At 33.9% G+C, this 11390-nt stretch overlaps 1 pseudogene; it reads right to left on the reverse strand.

Annotated features, from left to right (window-relative positions):
• Positions 1-1864: 1864 nt before the first annotated feature.
• LOC116127874 lies at positions 1865-10289 on the reverse strand (annotated as a pseudogene).
• Between the last annotated feature and the right edge of the window lie 1101 nt (positions 10290-11390).

Genomic DNA, 11390 nt, shown 5'->3' on the forward strand with positions numbered 1-11390 from the left:
AACAAAAATTGGATAACCTTATTTCTTATATGGAACAAGTACAATCGAAGTGGAAGTGGAAGTGGATGTTCAGGAGACGAGGAGAACAGAAAGGGTAAGTCGGAAGTAGGAGAGAGGAGTAGGAGAGAGGAAGGACCTTAATGCAGCCCCCTGTCAAGGATCGAGCAAGTGGACGTATGGGAACGTGGCAGAAAGAAGTAGCAGCAGTCCTCACTATACATACGGATCAAATGAGCTGAACGCTACCTACAAGTGGACTGTCCTTTCTTTGACGATGAAGGAGACAGATGAGGAGCAACATGATATGGATATTCTTCAATGGTGGAACCAACATGAATGAAAGTCGTTCATCAATTGTAGCCAAATGGCACGTGACATTTATCTGTGCCAGTTTCTACAATTGAATCCGATAGCAACATTTCAACGAGTAGTGGTCAGATCTGTTGAAGAAGACAGAAAATGTTCTTTAACCGAATGAGGATGATTGAAGTGTAACGTGGGTTACGGCATTTGACTCATGCAGAAAGAAGACTACAACAACACCCTGAAGATCCTGAACTACTTGAACTCTTTAGGAATACAGATTTGAATGATGTAAATATTGTTGACGACGAAAATGAATAATTTAATTAAAAAAATTATTTAATTGTTTATTTGTGAAGCGTGAATGTGTGAATCGTGAATTTATGTTAAAAATTAAAATTAACTATTAATTAATTACTTATTTTATTATTTTTTAAAATTAATTAAATTTTTAGAAACTTATTAATCTACCCCTAAAAAATACTAAAAACCCCCTACAAAATTTCGTTTCGCCCCCAAAATATAAAAAAAGATCAGGGGGAAAAAAATTGTCCAGGCCCATAGGACTGGTCCTAGGACCGGTCTTGGGCCCATAGGACCAGTCTTGGGCCCATAGGACCAGTCCTCCTAGGACCAGTCCTTAGGACTAGTCCGGGTCCTCATTTTGCTCATGGGGCCAATGAGCAACTGGTCCCATTTGGGACCAGTCTCAAACGGGCCCAGGCCCGGGCCTGCTTGGGAATAGTCCCTGCCCATCTCTAGCCTCAACCTCTTGGGATTAGACCCTGTTTCTGTAACCATAGATTTTTTGCATCTACAAGTCATACAAACACTTTTTCTAAAAATTAAAAGAAAAATGATTTAAGTTTCATTTGACTCAATGAACAGACATTTTTATTAATCAATAGATACTTTTCTATCAATAAATAAACACATTTTTTACACATTTTTATCAGTGCGCACACACACACACACACACACACACACACACACACACACACACATATATATATATATATATATATATATATATTACTAAAAAGAATGACCTTTGATTGATAGAAATGTTTGAATATTGATACAAATGAAAATAAGGTACTTTTTCTCTTTAGATTTTTAAAATAAGTGAACTCCAAGTCTCCAATTAATAGTAACCCTCTTATTTATTATTATTATTTTACATTGAATTGTTAATTATAAGTTAACCAACTTGCCAACAATTATGATTTATTCTTTTCTTTTTGTTTTCTTAGCTTTCCTTTCAATTAATTAATTGAAATTCTTAATTGTTACTATAAAGAAAGAATTTAAAGAATCCTCATGGGACGCTAATTGATGTTTTTCATATTTTATATTATAACATCATTAATGAGTTAATTGTAATATTAACATTCTTACGGTGGCCTCACAAAGAATTTAGAATAATATCATTAATAAATTAATTATAAGTTTTTCAAATATTAATATTAGAATGTCAAATGCATTTTGATTGAATTAATCCATTACAACACAGGTAGATACATATTATTGACGAAATGGTTTACATTAACCATCACTGGAGTTAACCAAATAAAGAAGAAGAAAGTCGTGGAGTGAGAAGAAGTTCGAGTGGATTGGCTTTAACCAAAGTTATTGCCATCCCTTCACCCATGTCAATACCTCATCAAACGGGGTTGCAAATTCAAATTTATGCAGCAAACAAGCAAGTGTAAGTTGCATAACTTGAAGGGCAAACGACACTCCAGGGCACATTCTTCTCCCGCTACTAAATGGCATGTATTCAAAGTTCTGGCTCCTCACATCAAAATCCTTATGCGTCGTAAGAAACCTTTCTGGCTGAAACTTACCAGGCTCCGACCAAACACCAGGATCACGATGAATCTTCCAAAGATTGAGAAAAAGCCGTGTGCCTGCTGGTTCATAGTAGTCAAGAACGGTGCAGTCTTCCATTGATTCGTGTGGAACCGAGAGTGGAGCAGCAGGATATAGACGCAGGGGCGTAGCCAGATTCTGAGTTGGTTCAAAATATCAAAATTTATAAATTTATAATAAAATATATACCGAAGTAATAAACATAAAAATATAATTTTAAAAGTTATACATACCAAATTATCAATTTTACAATTGTCCTCGATGACTTTATATATTATGAACACGTTGTATAATCTTCAAATCTCTACAACTTAGGGTTTCATCAATTCTTTAAACCATTCAAAATTAACTTAATAACTAACCAAAATTTATCAAACCCAACTTAAAACAACAACGAATTAACCCATACCTTAACATGAACAAGATTAAATCAAAACCTATATCAAAATATAGTAATTCAATCTTCTAATTTCAAACTCATTTATTAAACTCAAAAAAAAACTTATAATTAATAATATAATTATAACCGTTGGCTGCTATAATTAATAATATAATTATAACCGTTGGGTGCTGTGACCGTTGGCAGCCAACGGTTATAAAAAATTTTATAACCTTTGGCAGCAGCCAACGGTTATAAAAAGTTAAAATACCTTTTTTTTTTTTTAATAAATTTTGTAAAATTTCATTTTAACCCTTGTAATTTATACTTATTTAATTAATAAGGGGTTTAATGTAATTTTATAGGGGACTAAAAGGATAAAATACAAAAAAAATTTGGCCCGGGCCCTCCTTCTTAGGCCTGGTCCCGTTTTGGGACCAGGCCTCCTAGGACCGATCCTCTCAAGGATCGGTCCTAGGACCAGGTTTTGGGGCTAGGCTTTTGGGGCCGGTCCCAAATACCCAGCTCTATCGGAATGTAATGATGGGTGGGAAAATGCTTTTTTCAAAGTTTATGGGTGATAGGGTAGTTATGGCAAACTTTAGGTGGAAAAATGTCATTCACTCTAAGAAAAATCCTATTTCAGTCCGAAGAAATACCGTGTCATGATAATAATGAATATATGTTGTACTTAAATCCTTTAATATAATATATATATTTTACCATATTATCTTAGTTTAACTTATGTTTTATTGAGAGTCATGTATGGGCAAAAAATCGTCTCGTACCTTATCAGACACCTAAGTGTGTAACATCTACAACATGGCTCAAGACCATGACCCAACCCAGATAGGCCCATTAGTCCATATTATCTATTAAGGGTCCAGTGTTCTATTCAAACCCTAAAGACATCCACTCCTTATTTCACTATTGTCCTAATTCTCTTAGGAGATCCATCTATATCCTAATTGACTTAAGATCTTGGATCTTATATGAATTAGGACTCTTATTATTTCAAAAGGCAAGTAAATCAAAGATTTTCCTATTTACTAAACTTCTATCATTATGGACTCAGAGTCCTACTAGGATTTGAAGATCCTATGACTACTACATAAACAGGGGTTTGTCCTCTCATAAGGGATCCATGATCGAATATTCAATATCAACTACTCAAAATCACCTCCTTACTCCTAAATTCTTGCTCTCGAGAATTATACACATTCGTCGTGGTCCTGGCCTCTGACAAGACTCCTGATAATCTTTCTTTCCCTAATTTTCATTAAATTGTCTCTTTCAGCCTCACCGACTTGAGCGTCGGAGTGCCTACAGCAAACACCACCTCTATGTTTTCCGTAAGCTTCATGCTTGTCTTTTTACGTGTGCAGATCCAGCGGATTGTCAGTAGTCTCAACCTCACCGTAAGGCTCTGACAATCATCTGCCAACAATGACTTGCAACATGAGAGGAGGCACGAAACTCCCTCTAACTGACATCGTTAATCAGAAAGTTTCACCATGATAAGAAAGTTTTTCTTTACTTTTCTTCATTTTAAATCCATTGAAAGTATCTAGGAATCATTCGCATATCATATTATATTTGTTCAGCATGAAACATAATATTTTGAAGCATTAAAACGCATCTCCCATGTTTATTATTTATTCATGCACAGATCACATTTTGGGACTTTATGTGCATTAGTGCATGTCTAATTGCCTCTTTGGAAGGTATTTCATGTTTTAAATATCCATGTGTGTCTTGGGCTTGTTTTAGAATGTCTAAAACATCTTTCTAGAACCGACTTTCGAGCCAAAATCCCAAAACCCTTACTTAGATTCATTCGACTTGCAATATATTCAAAACCTATCGAGCCGAATGAAGGTATCGCATATCTTGAAGCCCCCTTGCAGAAACGATTTTTGCTTCTTTCCAAACACCAAAAAAACAAAAAAAAAAAACTCAAAACCACCAACTTGTTCCTAAATTCTTGCTCCCAAGAACCTGACGCCTTCGTTGTAGTTTTGATCTCCGACAAAACTCCTTGTACTCCTTTTTTCCCTTAATTGTTATTAAATCGCTTCTTTTTAGCCTTGTTGACTTGAGCGTCGGAGTGCCTATGGAACACCACCCCGGTGTTTCCTGTAAGCTTCACACTCATCTCTTCGTGTGTACAGGTCCAACGGATTGTTAGTAGCCTCAACTAGAGGTGGGCATTTGGGACTGGGCCCAAAAGCCCAGTCTCAAGGACCGGTCCTAGGAGGCTTGGTCCCAAAATGGGACCAGGCCTAAGGAGGAGGGCCCGGGCCCTCCACTAGGCCCTCATCCAAGGCCTGGGACCAGTCCCAGACCTGGGCCCAAAATTTTTTGGATTCTTTCAATGTAGTCTCCTACATAATTACATAAAACCCTCTACCAATTTAAAAATAAACATAAATTACGAGGGCTAAAATAAAATTTTACAAAATTTATATAAAAAAAAANTTTTTTTGTTAATATGGTTAAAACTGCATTTTGTCCAGCATATACCCCTGTTAGTAGAAGTACAAGTAGAAGAGATATACTAAAACTTTATAACAAAATAAATAATAAACTTAAAAACGAATTTCAAAATTTTAGGAATATATCTATTGCACTTACATCAGACATATGGGCTTGTATATCAAAAACCGATTTTTTAACTGTCACAGTACATTTCTTAGATCATAATTGGGGTTTACAACAAAAATTGATAGGTTTTAAACCATTATATAAAAAACATAGTGCTGAAACTATTTATTTTACAATTCTTGAAGTTTTGCAAGAATATTTATTAATTGATAGAGTTGTAGCACTAACACTTGATAATGCAGCTGCTAACACCGTGGCAATCTCTTTATTCAAATAAAGAGATTGGATCCGCGTGGTGAAGGTAAATTTTTTCACTTGAGATGTGCTTGCCACATCATCAATTTGATAGTTAAAGCAGGTTTAGATGATATAAATTCGAAAATGGAGAGGGTGCGCAGAGTTATCAGATTTATCGTCGACGGTAGCAATAAAAGATGGCAGGAGTACGTCAAATATTGTAAGCAAGAGGACCCACCGGTTCAACCTTTCAAGTTATGTACAGACATGCCTATCCGTTGGAACTCTACCTACTTGATGTTGGAAAAAGCTTTGTCAACCGCGAAACAAATTACAGATTTTGTCAACCGGCAGAACCGTCCAAAGGAAATTGTCAACTATGATGATTGGGCAGTTTGTGAATTTTTTTATTCATTTCTTCAAATTTTTTATGATGCTACTAATATATTAAATGGTAGTTATTATCCAACTACTAATTTAGTGTTAGATATTTTACTTCAAATTGCTAAAAAATTTGCTCAATACAGATATAATAACATTTTAAGTGAATTTGTTTTAAATATGAAAGAAAAATATAAGAGATATTGGTTAGATATTCCATTCTTATATGGATTAGGCCTTGTTCTAGATCACAGGTTTAAATTACACGTAGTTAACTGTATAATTACTGATATAGGCCAGCATTTAGAACATGATTATACGTCTTATTTGACTGACTTTAAACAAAAATTGGATAACCTTATTTCTTTATATGAGAACAAGTACAATCGAAGTGGAAGTGGAAGTGGAATGTTCAGGAGAGAGGATCCGGACCTTAATGCAGCCCTCCGTCAAGGATCGAGCAAGTGGACGTATGTGGAACGTGGCAGAAGTAGCAGCTCCAGCTCATACATACATGGATCAAATGAGCTGAATCGCTACCTACAAGTGGACCTGTCCTTTATGACGATGAAGGAGCAACATGATATGGATATTCTTCAATGGTGGAACCAACATGAAAGTCGATTCCTAATTGTAGCCCAAATGGCACGTGACATTTTATCTGTGCCAGTTTCTACAATTGCATCCGAGTCAACATTTTCAACGAGTGGTCAGATTGTTGAAGACAGAAAATGTTCTTTAACCGATGAGATGATTGAAGTGATAACGTGTTTACGGCATTTGACTCATGCAGAAAGAAGACTACAACAACACCCTGAAGATCCTGAACTACTTGAACTCTTTAGGAATACAGATTTGAATGATGTAAATATTGTTGACGACGAAAATGAATAATTTAATTAAAAAAATTATTTAATTGTTTATTTGTGAAGCGTGAATGTGTGAATCGTGAATTTATGTTAAAAATTAAAATTAACTATTAATTAATTACTTATTTTATTATTTTTTAAAATTAATTAAATTTTTAGAAACTTATTAATCTACCCCTAAAAAATACTAAAAACCCCCTACAAAATTTCGTTTCGCCCCCAAAATATAAAAAAAGATCAGGGGGAAAAAAATTGTCCAGGCCCATAGGACTGGTCCTAGGACCGGTCTTGGGCCCATAGGACCAGTCTTGGGCCCATAGGACCAGTCCTCCTAGGACCAGTCCTTAGGACTAGTCCGGGTCCTCATTTTGCTCATGGGGCCAATGAGCAACTGGTCCCATTTGGGACCAGTCTCAAACGGGCCCAGGCCCGGGCCTGCTTGGGAATAGTCCCTGCCCATCTCTAGCCTCAACCTCTTGGGATTAGACCCTGTTTCTGTAACCATAGATTTTTTGCATCTACAAGTCATACAAACACTTTTTCTAAAAATTAAAAGAAAAATGATTTAAGTTTCATTTGACTCAATGAACAGACATTTTTATTAATCAATAGATACTTTTCTATCAATAAATAAACACATTTTTTACACATTTTTATCAGTGCGCACACACACACACACACACACACACACACACACACACACACACATATATATATATATATATATATATATATATTACTAAAAAGAATGACCTTTGATTGATAGAAATGTTTGAATATTGATACAAATGAAAATAAGGTACTTTTTCTCTTTAGATTTTTAAAATAAGTGAACTCCAAGTCTCCAATTAATAGTAACCCTCTTATTTATTATTATTATTTTACATTGAATTGTTAATTATAAGTTAACCAACTTGCCAACAATTATGATTTATTCTTTTCTTTTTGTTTTCTTAGCTTTCCTTTCAATTAATTAATTGAAATTCTTAATTGTTACTATAAAGAAAGAATTTAAAGAATCCTCATGGGACGCTAATTGATGTTTTTCATATTTTATATTATAACATCATTAATGAGTTAATTGTAATATTAACATTCTTACGGTGGCCTCACAAAGAATTTAGAATAATATCATTAATAAATTAATTATAAGTTTTTCAAATATTAATATTAGAATGTCAAATGCATTTTGATTGAATTAATCCATTACAACACAGGTAGATACATATTATTGACGAAATGGTTTACATTAACCATCACTGGAGTTAACCAAATAAAGAAGAAGAAAGTCGTGGAGTGAGAAGAAGTTCGAGTGGATTGGCTTTAACCAAAGTTATTGCCATCCCTTCACCCATGTCAATACCTCATCAAACGGGGTTGCAAATTCAAATTTATGCAGCAAACAAGCAAGTGTAAGTTGCATAACTTGAAGGGCAAACGACACTCCAGGGCACATTCTTCTCCCGCTACTAAATGGCATGTATTCAAAGTTCTGGCTCCTCACATCAAAATCCTTATGCGTCGTAAGAAACCTTTCTGGCTGAAACTTACCAGGCTCCGACCAAACACCAGGATCACGATGAATCTTCCAAAGATTGAGAAAAAGCCGTGTGCCTGCTGGTTCATAGTAGTCAAGAACGGTGCAGTCTTCCATTGATTCGTGTGGAACCGAGAGTGGAGCAGCAGGATATAGACGCAGGGGCGTAGCCAGATTCTGAGTTGGTTCAAAATATCAAAATTTATAAATTTATAATAAAATATATACCGAAGTAATAAACATAAAAATATAATTTTAAAAGTTATACATACCAAATTATCAATTTTACAATTGTCCTCGATGACTTTATATATTATGAACACGTTGTATAATCTTCAAATCTCTACAACTTAGGGTTTCATCAATTCTTTAAACCATTCAAAATTAACTTAATAACTAACCAAAATTTATCAAACCCAACTTAAAACAACAACGAATTAACCCATACCTTAACAGAAAAGATTAAATCAAAACCTATATCAAAATATAGTAATTCAATCTTCTAATTTCAAACTCATTTATTAAACTCAAAAAAAAACTTATAACTCTTGATCTTTCATCAATTAAAAAAGCTAAAAGAAAAGAATTTTAAGTAAAAAAATATAAATATAAAATGAGCATCATTTTACCTTGTAATCCAAAAGGGTAGTCTTTCTTGAATAGCCAACTAAAATGAAAAATATAATTTAAGAGAAAATGAGAGGAAATGAAGAGAAGAGAATAGTTAAAAAAGTGTTAATTAATAATTTATTTTGTGAGATCAATGTGAAGTTAAATGAGGTTAAAATTATAAAATCTATAAAATATTAATATTTTTTAAACTTTTTAAAAGTTAAGTGGATTCAATTGAATCCACAAGTCTCAATGTGGTTACGTGCTTGTATAGACGAATGGTTTCCTTGAGGATGGCCTCGAGATATGTTAATTTTTTTATGTCCGACTCCTTCACTTGCCTATCTTTACCAATCTGGATGTCTAATTCATGGTGAGCTTTCTTTAAAAATCTAGGTTGTTAATAAGTAAAGAGGGAGCCCATGTCAACGTAATTGTTGTGGTGTCTGTGGCCGCCAAGATGAGAGTCTGCAAAGTTGTAGAGAGGGAGTATTGTTGGCCAACATGTTAAAATTGAAAAATAATTAGTGTTAAAATGCGTTTCCTTCATTAATAAATTATGAGTTTAAATAGAAGGTAAGGTGTTCTGAACCTCACTATATATATAAGGTAAGTAAGAGAAAAATAATCAATGTAACAATGTAATAATTAACCACTATTGAGTGGCCAAATGATAAAAGAACAAAAGAGGTTTCATGAGCTCTTGCGTTCGAATCCCTACAAGTCTTAATAAGGGTGATCATTAAGAGGCTTACTTGATCGTCAATTTCAGAGTCCCAAATAATTAGTTGAGGTGTGTGCAAACTCGTCTGGACAACCCCGATTACTAAAAAAAAAAAAAAAAAAAAAAAAAAAAAGAAATTAGACAATTATAAAATTAGTTAATAAAGACCTACCAGGCATGTAGCTTTATTAAGGGTATCAGGATGGTGACCAGGAAACAACTCTGGATCATTGAAAATGGACATCAACACATCCATAAAATCTTCTTGATCTCCCTTTTCTTTTCTCTTGTGCTCTTCCAACCATTCTTGAATATGAATGTCTAATTCTTTAGCCGTCTTCTTCATTAACTTCTTGTCTCCTCCTATATCCAACCACTTGAGATATGGTAACGCATCTGACAACATAAACTTACCACTCAATGCCATAAAGTTCGTCAGTTCCTCTTTCCATCTAGTACTCTCTTCTCTTTCTCCCAAACTATACACTGCTTTCCTACAACTAATCTCAGAATCATGTTAAGGCTCACGTTCCCTAACCATTTTCCCATATCCACCAACACTTTATTCCCACTAGCAATACTCTTCTTCTCAACCCAACCCTCGTATAACTCTTTTAAACTAGTTTTTACCTCAGATTCTCGTACATTTCTAAGCTTCTCAAGACGGTGGTTTGAGAGAAGCTCAACTGTGGCAATCTTGCGAACCTGGCGCCAATAGTTGCCGTATTGGGTGAAACCAAACATGGAAAAATTGTAACTTAACAGCCCCATGCACTACAACAAAAATGGCTTTTAGCTATGATTTTGTTAGCGACAATTTCAAAATTCGTCGCCAAAGGTAACTATTAGCGACGAAATATGAAATTGGTTGCTAATAGTTTCGCAGACCTTCTAATCCTCACACAAGATGGCAGGAAGCAAATTGACGATGGACATAGTGACAACATAATTCGTCATACAATGTTTTTGCCGACAAAAATAAAAAAAGCAACACCCAAATTGTTTCGCGACGTAACTATATGTCGCCGTGGATACTTTTAAGAGATGAAAATAATACAAAATGTAACCAAAAGTATTTTGCAATGCAAATGCACGACACCATAAATTTTTTTTGCGACGAAAATATATAAAGCAACGCCAACGAAGTTTAGCTACGCAACAAAAGGCCCATCGTAACACCTTTTTGGTGACAAAAATATAAAAAATGATACAAAATCCATCTGGCTACACAACAAATTGTGCGTCAGGAAACGTTTTTGGCAACGAAAAATATAAACAACGACACAAAATCCATCTGGCTACGCAACAAATTGTTCATTGGGAAACGTTTTTTGCGACGAAAATATAAAAAACGACGCAAAATCCATCTAGCTAAGCAACCAATTGTTCGTCGAGAAACGTTTTTAGCGACGCAAATATAAAAAACAACGCCAAAAACGTATTGCGACGTAATCTATGTTTTCTCGTGAAAATGTTTTGGTGTCAGTTTTCTTAAAATCGTTGCCATTAGTTTGTTAGAATTTAATTTTTAATATAATTTTATATTTATATGACAATAACTGAAAGCATAAAATTAATGAGTAATTAATAAAAGAAATCAAAATTATTATTATTATTATTTATTTTGTAAATACGAAAAGAACCATGGGGTAAATTGTTTCTCAGGTTTCCATTGTTAGTAGCTTAAGTTTGGTACTTGTTTGTTACTGTTTAGAATCATTATTATTTATTATTGTTATTATTATTAGATTATTGATAGTACTATTTTTTTATTTTATGATAATATTATTATAATAATTTTATAATATTATTTAATATTTATATTTAAATATTAAATTTAGTACATTAAATTAATAATATTTATTAATATTA

Source organism: Pistacia vera, unplaced genomic scaffold (assembly GCF_008641045.1).
Source record: "Pistacia vera cultivar Batoury unplaced genomic scaffold, PisVer_v2 Contig196, whole genome shotgun sequence".
In the NCBI taxonomy this organism is placed as follows: Eukaryota; Viridiplantae; Streptophyta; class Magnoliopsida; order Sapindales; family Anacardiaceae; genus Pistacia; species Pistacia vera.